Below are 12,668 nucleotides of genomic sequence, written 5' to 3'. Positions count from 1 at the left end.
TTTTTTTGGAGTGGGAGTCTCAATTTGTTGCCCAAACTAGAGGGCAGTGGCGCCATCTCCGCTGACTGCAATCTCTGCCTCCTGGGTTCAAGCACTTCTCCTGCCTCAGCTTCCCTAGTAGCTGGGATTACAGATGCCTGCCACCACACCCAGCTGATTTTTGTATTTTAGTAGAGACAGGGTTTCACCGTGTTGGCTAGGCTGATCTTGAACTCCTGACCTTGTGATCCACCCGCCTTGGCCTCCCAAGGTGCTGGGATTACAGGTATGAGCCCCTTCCCCCAGCCTATTACTACTTTTTCTTGAGACCGGGTCTTGCTCTGTTGGTCAGGTTGGAGTGCGGTGGCGTGATCAGAGCTCACTGCAGCCTCAACCTCCCAGGTTCAGGCGATCTTTCTACCTTGGCCTCCCAAAGTGCTGGGGTTACAGGTGGGAGCCACTGTGCTAGCCTTTGTACCACTATAAAATAAAGCCAGCCCTTCATATTTGGAAGGTATTGGTTCCAGGACACAACCCCTTTGTATTAGTTCATTCTCATACTGCTATGAAGAACTACCCAAGAGTGGGTGATTTATGAAGAAAAGAGGTTTAATTGACTCACAGTTCTGCAGGCTGTACAGGAAGCATGGCTGGGGAGGCCTCAGGAAACTGACAATCATGGCGGAAGGTGAGGGGGAAGCAGGAATGTCTTACATGGCCAGAGCAGGAGGAAGAGGGAGAAAGACGGGAGGCGCTACACACTTTTAAACAACCAGCTCTCGTGATAACTCACTCACTCTCATGAGTACAGCACGACAGGGGAAACCTACCCCCATGATCCAGTCACCTCCCACCAGACCCACCTCCAACACTGGGGATTATAATTTTTTGTTTTTTCCTGAGACGGAGTCTTGCTTTGTTGCCCAGGCTGGAGTGCAGTGGTGCAATCTCAGCTGACTGCAACCTCTGCCTCCCAGGTTCAGCAGTTCTCCTGCCTTAGCCTCCCGAGTAGCTCAGATTACAGGCATGCACCACCACACCCAGCTAATTTTTGTATTTTTAGTAGAGACGGGGTTTCATCATGTTGGCCAAGCTGGTCTCAAACTCCTGACCTCAGGTGATCCATCCACCTTGGCCTTCCAAAGTGTTGGGTTTACAGGCATGAGCAACCGTGCCCAGCCCCAAAAGGATTATTCTAAAAAGAGTCTACACTCACAAGATTTGTAAATGAGTCATTTTTATGGAGATTATTTCTACTGTTTATTTGTTTTTTTTTTGAGATGGAGTCATGTGCTATCACTCAGGCTGGAGTGCAGTGGCACAGTCTCGGCTCACTGCAAACTTCGTCTGCCGGGTTCACGCAATTCTCCTGCCTCAGGCTCCTCAGTAACTGGGATTACAGGTGTACACCACCACACCCGGCTAATTTTTTGTATTTTTAGTAGAGCCAGGGTTTCACCGTGTTAGCCAGGATGGTTTCGAACTCCTGACTTTGTGATCTGCCTGCCTCGGCCTCCCAAAGTGCTGGGATTACAGGCGTGAGCCACCGCGCCCGGCCTACTGTTTATAATTCTCTCTAGAACCACACGGTAGAAACCGCAGTTAGAAATCTACCACAAGGTAGAAATCTGCCACAAGGTAGAAATCTATGTAGTTGAATGTGCAAAGGACTCCAATTCCTGATGTCCAAACCTGATCCAGGAAACCAGATACAGAACCTTTTACAAAGACACAAAATCTTTTTGTAGAAACAAAAGGAAAAGCCAGCTGGGCGGCTGGGCATGGTGTCTCATGCCTTTAATCCCAGCACTTTGGGAGGCTAAGATGGGAGGATCCCTTGAGCTCAGGAATTCAAGACCAGCTTGGGGAACATAGACCACATCTCTACAAAAACGAACGAAATTAGCTGGGCATGGTAGCATGTGCCTGTGACCCAAGCTCCTCAGGAGGCTGAGGTGAGAGGATTTCTTGAGCTTTGGAGATCGAGGCTACAGATCACACTACTGCATTCCAACCTGTCTCAAAAAAAAAAAAAAAAAAAAAAAGCAATCCCATGTTATAAAAGAAAAGGATTGTTTTTCCTCCCACTCAAAAAAGAGCGTGATTAACTGGGCATGGTGACATATGCCTGTAGTTCCAGCTACTCGGGAGGCTGAGGTGGGAGGATCACCTGAGCCTGGGGAGGTTGAGGCTGCAGTGAGCTGTGATCATGCCACTGCCCTCCAGCCTGGGCAACAGAGTGAAACCCTGGCTCAAAACAATAAAATACCATAAGCTGGATCTAAGAGTAAATTTTTAAAAGTCTCAGTGACTGTGTCCAATAATTCAAAATAGATTGATACGAAGCTTACTGTTTAAACATGTTAATAACTAAAATGATCATTGGTAATTTTCAAATAAAATCACATAGAAACATTCAGTGTCCCCCTCCACGATACATTAAACCATAAGGAATATCAATTTTAGACAAGTATCATACTTGTTTGTTTGAACTCTACAGGCAATTCCATTAACCTTGTAAAACAGGAATTCTAATTTACTAAGTTATATAAACTAGGATATCCCAAAGTTTTAAACAATAACTTCAAAGGTAGAAATGGTCAAGCATACAAAAAGCATCATTTTAAACTTTATTAAATTTCTTTTACTCTCACTTTGTAACTTTTGAATACATTTATTTTTTAAATTATTTTATTTTGTGATGGAGTCTCACTGTTGCTCAGGCTGGAGTGTAATGGCATGATCTTGGCTCACTGCAACCTTCGCCTCCTGAGTTTAAGTGATTCTTCTGCCTCAGCCTCCTGAGTAACTGGGATTACAGACACTCACCACTGCGCCCGGCTAATTTTTGTATTTTTAGTAGAGACAGGGTTTCACCATGTCAGCCAGGTTGGTCTCAAACTCCAGACCTCGTGATCCACCTGCCTCAGCCTCCCAAAGTACTGGGATTACAGACATGAGCCACCGTGCCTGGGCTTTTGTTTGTTTGTTTGTTTGTTTTGAGACGGATTCTTGTTCTGTCACCCAGGCTGGAGTGCAATGATATGATCTCAGCTCACTGCAACGTCCACTCCCAGGTTCAAGTGATTCTCCTGTCTCAGCCTCCTGAGTAGATGGGATTACAGGTGCCGGTCACCACGCCAAGCTTTGTATTTTTAGTAGAGATGAGACTTAGCCATGTTGGCCAGGCTGGTCTCAAACTCCTGACCTCAAGTGATTCACTTGCCTTGACCTCCCAAAGTGCTGGGATTACAGGCGTCAGCCACCACGCCCGGCCTATAGGTAAAATTTTTTTTAAAAAAGAGATGGGAGTCTCACTGTTTCCCAGGCTAGAGTGCAGTGGAGCAATCCTGGCTCACTGCAGCCTCGACTTCTGACCTCAAGTGATCCTCCCGCCTCAGCCTCCTGAGTATCTGGGATGACAGGAGCAAGCCACCATGCCTGGGTCCCAGACATCATGTTTATGCAGGGGTTCCTCCAAGGTAAATATTGAGATGGGGTACCTCTCACTCCTTGCCTATGAAATGGAAATCATGACATCTGTTTTGGGGACTATCGTGAGGACTGAATCATAGGCCTTAATATAAAAATAAAATTTTTAGCCAGGCACTGTGGCTCACACCTGTAATCCTAGCAGGAGGATTCATTGAGCCCAGGCGTTCAAGTCTAGCCTGGGCAACATAGGGAGACCCAATCTTTACAAAATAAAAAATAAAAAAAATTAGCCCGCATGGTGGTGCAGGCCTGCAGTTTCAGCTACTGGGGAGGCTGATGGGGGAGGATGGCTTGAGCCCAGGAGTTGGAGGCTACAGTGAGCTGTGATCGTGCAGCTGCACTCCAGTTGGGCGACAGAGCCAGAGCATAGTCTTAAAAATTCTCGGCTAGACGTGGTGGCTCACGCCTGTAATCCCAGCACTTTGGGAGGGCATGGTGGGCGGTTCACCTGAAGTCAGCAGTTCGAGACCAGTCTGGCCACAATGGTGAAACCCCATCTCTACTAAAAATACAAAAAATTAGCTGGGCATGGTGGCGGGTGCCTGTAATCCCAGCTAATAGGAGGCTGAGGCAGGAGAACCACTTGAACCCGGGAGGCAGAGGTTGCAGTGGGACAAGATCGTGCCACTGCACCCCAGCCTGGTCAAGGAGCGAAACTCCATCTCTAAATAAAAATTCTTACGATGAGCTCCCCAGGCAACAGACTCTAGGAAGGAGGCGCAGTGCCAGACCCAGGTGGGGCTTCCGAGTTCGGGCCAGCCACAGCCCGCCCCACACGATTGAACAGGGCTTGGGGCAGATCAGATCAGAAACGTGGGGCCCATGAGGGCCACCCTTGGCCATGGGGGACGTGTAAGAGGGCGCATTCACCCCCAGCTCCGTGTCACCAGAGCCACGGCGCCACTCCTTGCCAGCCCGTGGCCACATCCCATGTGACTGCAGCCGCAGCTGTGGCTGGAAGTGCAGCGTGGCCTAACCGGAAGCATGGCGTCGTGGGGGGTTCTGGGAGTTGTAGTCCCGGGGAGTTCTTTTACGCAGTGTTTTAGGGTGCGGGACTGCAATGCGCGCACTTCTGGACCCCAGGCTGTTCCCACGGCGACTGACACCTCAGACACACGTGGGAGGGGCGGCGCGCTGGCTATGGGGCTGTGCTGAGTGCGCTCGAGCGTGGCCGGTGTGCTACAGAGCCAGCACTGCACTGGGGTCCTGGGGCGGCTCCTCCCGACGTGTCCGCGGGTTGTCAGGTGCTGCCGAGTTGGGCTGGGGGACGCTACAGGTAGTGGGTGCCGAGCAGCGGCTGGCCCCTTATCTCACTGCCCCTCCCTGCAGCTCTGCCTCTTCGGACCCCACCGTCCCTTGGAAGCTCGCGCAGGGCCCCTGTCGCTGTGACCACCTGGACGCAGGTGAGCTGGGGGCTCGTTCTCTGCACAGGGGACCCCGCTCTTCCCCAAGAGTGGGTTTGTTGCCGTCCCTTCCCCTGGAGCTTCTCTGCCCATCCATTTCCCTGAACTCCACTGCACTCCGGTGCCTGGGTCTCTAGGGGGAAGAGGGGAGCTGTTGGGGAAAGTCCCCGTCTCTTGCAGAGGGTAACCCCCTTCTTTCTCTCCAACCTGGCTCATAGACCTCCGATCGCAGCCAGTGGTGGGCACTGAGCTAGGAGGGAAACGAAGGCAGGGTGTGGAGGGGTTATTTCAGGCGCCTGGGCTCATTCAAAACATATTGAGTACCTGGGTCCAATCTGGCCGGAGCAAAGAGCTGGGGTCCCTCGTTGGATGCAGTCCTACGGAGGTGTTGGTCACGTTAACGTGGGGGCGATCCAGGGGTAGGGGCCCTGTCAGTTACCCCAACTATCAGGATGCATGGACACCCAGGGGAGGGAGGGTCAGTTTCAACTGGGGAAGGAGTGACTTCAGGTCGGACTTAAAGAAAAATAAGATGTTGCAGATGAAAGGGCAATAGGGTCTTTCAGGACCAGTGAGGAGCATCCCTAAGGGGTAATGATGGGTGACACTGAGGACTCGGCACGGGAGGCACCCGGGGCCGTGAGGCTGGGGGCGGGGTGGGGGGCTGACAGGCAGGGTCCAAGGCTGGGGTCTCCCTCTTGCTCCAGCTGCAAATGCAGTGCTTGAAGGCAGAGGCACGATCATATTTGGGTGTTGGTCAAAGCATCCCTGCAGGAAGTAGAGTTACGAGGGTTGGACCCAGGGTGTAAGAAAATTGAGTAGGGAGATGTGAGACGCCTGATGAAGGCCAGACAGTGCCAGCACCTCTGTTGCAGACTGGAGGAGGAGGCGGCAGCTGCGCCAGTTCCATGTAGACTGTTCTTTTCAGCCCTTGGTGAAGAAAGGTGAGCAACACTCGGGGTGGTGTGAGGTGATGGAGTTAGCGGAGGATGTCTGTCTTTGATGCTTTTTTTAAAGATGAAACTGACTTGAGTTGGGGAAAGAATGAAACTGGTACTGTAGTTTTAAATCTTGATAAGACCAAATGTTTTTGTGGTGGTGGTTTTTCTACCACGAGTTTCCCTTGGGTCTTATTGGAAGAGGTTTTTCTTTTCTTTTCTTTTGAGACCGAGTCTCACTCTGTCACCGAGGCTGGAGTGCAGTGGCGTTATCTCAGCTCACTGCAACATCCACCTCCCGGGTTCAAGCAATTCTCCTGCCTCAGCCTCCTGAGTAGCTGGTATTACTGGCAGGCGCCACCACGCCGGCTGATTATTGTATTTTTAGTAGAGTCAGGGTTTCACCATGTTGGTCAGGCTGGTCTCGAACTCCTGAGCTTGTGATCCGCCCACCTCGGCCTCCCAAAGTGCTGGGATTACAGGCGTGAGCCACCTTGCCCGGCCTGAAGGAGGTTTTTCATATGACATGTCCGTAATTCTTTTTTGCTATTTTTTGATTAGTAATATTAGAAGAGATCTAAATACATAGCAAAGTAAAAGAAAAACCTTTGTACTCATGATCCAGATTGAGCAGATGTCAAAAGTTTACTTCATTCTAAGCCGAATGGATGTGGGGAAAAAAAAAAGTATGCTGGGTTCAGATTTTCTACAGAACTAAAACCTCATAAATACTGTTGACCCTTTGTACTCTCTCTCACTGAGATTAAACTGAAACTTAAAATTGCTATATATCTTTTATTTGCAGGGGTTGAGTCTCTTGTCACCCAGGCTGGAGTGCAGTGGCCCGATCTGGGCTCACTGCAACCTCCGCCTCCTGAGTAACTGGGATCACAGGCGCCCACCACCACACATGGCTAATTTCTGTATTTTTGGTAGAGACGGGGTTTCCCCATGTTGGGCAGGCTGGTGTTAAACTCCTGACCTCAAGTGGATCACAGGTGTGAGCCACCCCCCCTGGCCAACATTGCTGTATATCTATGTTTTGGTTTATTTACTAGACAGGAGTGTAGCCATAATCAGTGTAAGATTGCTTTGTATGTTCATCGCCTTTGCCTGTATTTCTTTCGGGGTTGTCTTTTTCTTATTTTTAGCATTTTTTCATATATTTTAGATATAAATTCACTTTGAGTTGTGGACATTGCAGAAATCTTGAGTAGAATGTGATACATTCCTGACGTTTCTCCAATGGCTGTATTTTTTAGGATGGATCCACTTAATGTTGAGTAGTTTATTCTGGTTTTGTGTTTGCCAATTTTAGTAATTTATATTTTCTAGGAAAGTGTCCCATTTAATTTTGAATTTGTGGCAATTATTTATAGTAATCTTACAATTATAAAACTCGACCATTGCCAGGCGCTGTGGCTCACGCCTGTAATCGCAGCACTTTGGGAGGCCAAGGCGGGTGGATCATTTGAGGTCAGGAGTTGGATACTGGCCTGGCCAACATGGTGAAACCCCGTGTCTACTAAAAATACCAAAAAAAAAAAAATTAGCTGGACAGTAGCGGCGCACGCCTGTAATCCCAGCTATCAGGAGGCTGAGGCAAGAGAATCGCTTGAGCCTGGGAGGTAGAGGTTGCAGTGAGTCAAGCGTATGCCGCTGCAGTCTCATCTGAGCGACAGAGTGAGACCCTATCTCAAAAAAAAAAAAACCTTGACCGTATCTGAAATTGTCTTTTTCATATCTTCTCTTGCTCAATTTTGCCTGGATTCTGGTCGATTTTATTAATCTTAAATACAAGCCAATTATTTTATTAGTTTTAATAAAACCTTTCCAAGAATTAAGTTTTTTCTTTTTAACTTATTATTGTAGTCCTGATATATGTATTAAATAAAAAGTGAAACGTAATAACATTCAGCTGAGGTGGCTAGCATGGAAAAAAGAATAGGGAGCATCCACCCCCATTTGTCCAGTCTGTGTCTCCCAGAAAAAGACATTTAAAAAGGAAAAAAAAGCACAAACCCCCAAAGATAAAAGCATATGAGGAGACATTAAAAAGAAGAGAGGAATACTTACTCTGTTTTATGGAATAAAGTGTTTTTCCACTTAAAACAAAAAAATAGAGCAGGTTAAAAAAGAAATTTCTGCCACAAATGTATCACCGGAATCTAATCATGAGATACTAAACCTAAAGTGAGTAATGTTCTTTTTTTTTTTTTTTTTTTTTTTTTGAGACAATCTTACTCTGTTGCCCAGGCTGGAATGCAGTGGCACTGCCTCGGCTCACTGCAACCTCTGCCTCCCGGGTTCAAGTGTTTCTTCTGCCTCAGCCTCCCCAGTAGCTGGGATTACAGGCGCCCACCACCACACCCGGCTAATTTTTGTAGTTTCAGTGGAGACAGAGTTTCACAATGTTGGCCAGGCTGGTCTTAATCTCCTAATCTCAGGTGATCCACCTGCCTTGGCCTCCCAAAGTGCTGGGATTACAGGCGTGAGCCACCACGCCTGGCCTGTTTTATTTTTTAATAGAGACAGGGGTCTCGCTATGTTGCCCAGGCTGGCCTTGAACTCCTGGGCTCAAGGGATCCTCTCGCCTTGGCCTTCCTGAGTGCTGGGATTATAGGTGTGAGCCACCATGCCTGGCCCCAGTGGTTTTAATGGTAGCCCAAGTACATGCAGATTTGTAGTTATTTAGAGATCTCTTGCTGTGCATACCTGGGAAAATGCACCTAACATCTGCTGGCCATGTATAAGACAAACCATGTGACTATCAAGACCCCAAGGCTAGCTGGGCATGGTGGCTCATGCCTTTAACCCCAGCACATTGGGAAGCTGAGGCAGGCAGATCACCTGAGGTCAGGAGTTCAAGACCAGCCTGGCCAACATGGGGAAACCGTGTCTCTACAAAAATACAAAAATCAGCCAGGCATGATGGCAGGGGCCTGTAATCCCAGCTACTTAGGAGGCTGAGGCAGAATCGCTTGAACCCAGGAGGCAGAGGTTGGAGATCGTGCCACTGCACTCCAGACTGGATGACAGAGTCAGATTCCATATCAAAAAAACAAAACAAACAAACAAAAAAAAACACCCTAAAGCTCTCAGAGATACCCAGGAGCTGGCCCTGCCCCCTCTCCTTCTGGGAAATGAACGCCAGCCATGCCACAGCCCTGGGATGGCGTCTAGTATGAGGGGCTTCCTGCCCGCACAAAGCCTCCCCCAGGTGCCGCTCGTGTGTGCTCTGCCACCTTGTGGTGGGACGTTTTTCATCAGCCCTGAAGTCCCTCCAGCCGCCTGCACAAATGTGGTAAAATGTTAGTATTTGGAAGATCTAGATGAGAAGGGTATTTGGAAATTCTTTGTACTATTCTTGAAACTTTCCTTTGAGTCTCAAGTCACTCAAGTAAAAAGTTAAAAAGCTAAAATCACTTATTGGAAAGGATTTGTTTAAACCACCTCCCCAAAAAAATTTGGTTTGTATTTAAAACTAATAAATTAGACAAACTTCAGTCTGCACTGATCAAGGGAGAATAGAAATAAGCTATTTTTAGAATGGAAGACAAGATCATTTCAGATACAGTAGATTTTCTTTTCTTTTCTTTTCTTTTTTGAGACAGAGTCTTGCTCTGTCGCCCAGGCTGGAGTGCGGTGGCACGATCTTGGCTCCACCGCAACCTCCATCTCCCTGGTTCAAGCAACTCCCCTGCCTCAGCCTCTGGAGTAGCTGGGATTACAGGTACACGCCACCACGCCCGGCTAATTTTTTTGTATTTTTAGTAGAGATGAGGTTTCACTATGTTGGCCAGACTGGTCTCGAACTCCTGACCTCAGGCAATCTGCCCGCCTCAGCCTCCCAAAGTGCTGGGATTATAGGCGTGAGCCACCGTGCCTGGGCTTTTTTTTTTTTTTTGAGATGAAGTCTCGCTCTGTTGCCCAGGCTGGAGTGCAGTGGCATGATCTTGGTTCACTGCAACCTCCACCTCCTGGGTTGAAGCAGTTCTTCTGCCTCAGCCTCCCCGAGTAGATGGGACTACAGGCATGTGCCACCATGTCCAGCTAATTTTTTATTTTGCAGTTTTAGTAGAGAAAAGGTTTTACCATGTTGACCAGGCTGGTCTCGAACTCTTGACCTGAGGTGATCCACCCGCCTCGGGCTCCCAAAGTGCTGAGATTAGAGGCGTGAGCCACCGCGCCTGGCCAGTAGATTTTTTAAAAATGAGATGTTACTATAAATCATTTAATGGCATAAATCTGAAATTAAATAAGACATATTTGTAGAAAATTGTAAATTGCTAAAATTGACTGACATAGAAAACCCGAATGAACCACTTCTACACATTGCAAAAGTCTTGAAGAGAGTTTGATAAAATTCCTAAAAAACATATAGGCCTGGTATTTCTTTGGGAGGAATATTTTCAAGTATGGATTCATTTCATATTTAGGGGTTTAAATATTTGTTTGCATTCTTTTTATTTTCTAATTTTATTGTTTTTTGAGTTAGTGGGATCTATGCAATGTATATATTTTTGTTTTGATATTCAGGTTTGCTCTTATGCTTGCTTTTTTTTTTTTTTTTTTTTTTTTGAGATGGAGTTTTACTCTGTCACCCAGGCTGGAGTGCAGCAGTGCAATCCTGGCTCACTGCAACCTCTGCCTCCTGGGTTCAAGCGATTCTCATGCCTCAGCCTCCCAAGTAGCTGGGATTACAGGCATGCACCACCATGCCTGGCTAATTTTTGTATTTTTAGTAGAGACAGGATTTCGCCATGTTAACCAGGCTGGTCTCAAACTCCTGACCTCAAGTGATCCACTTGCCTCAGCCTCCCAAAGTGCTAGGATTATAGGCATGAGCCACTACACCTAGCCTGTAGTAATTTTCTATTGTTGTATGATAGATTGCCACTCATTTGGTGACTAAAACCACACCCACTTACACAGAGTTTGGGAGGTCAGAAATCCTGGCGGCCTTGCCTATGGGTTCCACGCTCCAGGTAGCCTCTGGCTCAAAGGAACCCGTAGGCTGGGGCTGGGCTTTTAGCTGAAGGCTCTGGGAAGAATCTGCTTCCAAGTGCATTTAAGGTGGTTTGTAGAATTCTGTTTTAAGACTCAGATCCCCGATTCCTTGCTGGCTGTCAGCTGGGGGCCACACTCAGCTCCCTAAGCCCACCAGCTTGCTTTCCAATGGGGTCCCCCATTTTTTTTTTTTTTTTTTTTTTTTTTTTGAGACAGAGTCTCGCTCTGTCACCCAGGCTAGAGTACAGTGGTGTGAGCTTGGCTCACTGCAACCTCTGCCTACCGGGTTGCAGTGATTCTCCTGCCTCAGCCTCCCTGGTAGCTGGGATTATAGGCGGGCGTCACCACATCTGGCTAATTTTTGTATTTTCAGTAGAGACGGAGTTTCACCATGTTGGCCAGGCTGGTCTCAAACTCCTGACCTCAGGCGATCCACCATCTCGATCTCCCAAAGTGCTGGGATTAGAGGCGTGAGCCACCGCGCCCAGCTGGTCCCTCCATTTTCAAAGCCGGAAACAGCATGGACTCCGTCTTGTGTTCCAGGCTTTCTGACTTTCCCTTCTGCCACCGATTGGTTTCTCTCCATCAGGGTAAAGGTATCCTGCTCATGTCTTCTCTTCCCCCTGTAGAGGCGGGGTGTTTGTTGACCAGGCTGGTCTCAAACTCCTTGGCCTCAAGCGATTCTCCTGCCTCAGCCTCCCAAAGTGCTGAGGTGACAGGTGTGCTAATGTTTTCATGTGAGCCTCACTGCGTCATTGTAATTTCGGGTTTTCCTCGTGTCTTTGCAGAAGCTCAGGATTGGACTTTGTCAGGAAGGTGGGTCACTCCTCTCAGCACCTCAAGCTTGTTTCTACCCTGGTCTGAGAGCTGCAGAGGCTGGAGCTGGAGTCCCCACCTGAAGGTAAGTTCTCAGTAGGGGAAGAGCCATGGCAGCCAAGTGGATTTGCGCAAGTGTTCGAGGCCCAGGCATGCCGGAAGTAAAACATTCCTGTGAAGAAGAACTTGGCAGCGGGGAGCAGGAATCTGCTTTGGAAAGCGAGACCCCAGTTCTAAGACCTCTTCACATAGCTTAGGGCTGAAGCCGGAGGGCCACGTGGATGGTGGCAGCTCCCAACGTCCGTGTACCTGGGGCCGGGCACGGTGGCTCTTGCCTGTAATCCCAGCAATCTGGGAGGCCGAGGTGGGCGGATCACCTGAGGTCAGGAGTTCGAGATCAGCCTGACATGGCAAAACCCTGTCTCTACTAAAAATACTAAAATTAGCTGAGTGTGGTAGCGGCTGCCTGTAGTCCCAGTTACTCGGGAGGCTGAGGCAGGAGAATCGCTTGAACCCGGGAAGCGGAGGTTGCAGTGAGCCAAGATGACACCACTGCACTCCAGCCTAGGCAACAAGAGTGAAACTCCATAAAAAACCCAAGGTCCATGTACCTGAAATGGCCCCAGCCCGCTTGGGGACAGAGTAAACCTGGGTGGTCACATCAAGGGATCATCTAGGTTTCAATTGAGTGGAAGCCTTGCTAGGAAGAGAAAGAGGATCTTGCTTTAGGGAGTGCAAGTTTGCGGGCTCAGGGCCAGAGCATGTCCCTGGTGCTCAGAGGACAAGCCCGGCCCACGCTGTCTCTGGATCATTTGCAATTCCCATCATCCTCTCCTGACCGCGCAGCCCGAGCGTCCGCTCTGCCCATCCCACTGGCACCTCCGGACCTGGCTTCTACCACGATGGAACCAGGGGTGTGCAAGGGAGAGAACACAGTAATAGCTTCTTAGTTTCTGTTTCTGGTTGGACCAGTAAAGCCCCTTCCTCATCCCTCTTTTCCACTTAGCAGTAGAGACAGAAACTAAAA

At 48.6% G+C, this 12,668-nt stretch overlaps 1 protein-coding gene across 21 annotated transcripts in view; it reads right to left on the bottom strand.

The window, feature by feature from the left end:
- Nucleotides 1–12,668, bottom strand: part of ACTB (actin beta) — a 468,316-nt gene that overhangs the window by 298,310 nt on the left and 157,338 nt on the right. Inside the window, exon 1 of one of the 21 annotated variants that reach the window (XM_050784133.1) lies at nt 11,001–11,019. The exons of 19 other annotated variants lie outside the window; for them this stretch is intronic. The gene's annotated coding sequence lies outside the window, so the exon portion shown is untranslated. Of the gene's footprint in view, nt 1–6,823; nt 6,828–11,000; nt 11,020–12,668 lie in introns of those variants that run through there. One more of the 21 variants, XM_050784109.1, reaches the window with a different exon arrangement.

Source organism: Macaca thibetana, chromosome 3 (genome assembly GCF_024542745.1).
Source record: "Macaca thibetana thibetana isolate TM-01 chromosome 3, ASM2454274v1, whole genome shotgun sequence".
In the NCBI taxonomy this organism is placed as follows: domain Eukaryota; kingdom Metazoa; phylum Chordata; class Mammalia; order Primates; family Cercopithecidae; genus Macaca; species Macaca thibetana.
This window is presented reverse-complemented; position numbering and strand designations above follow the sequence as displayed.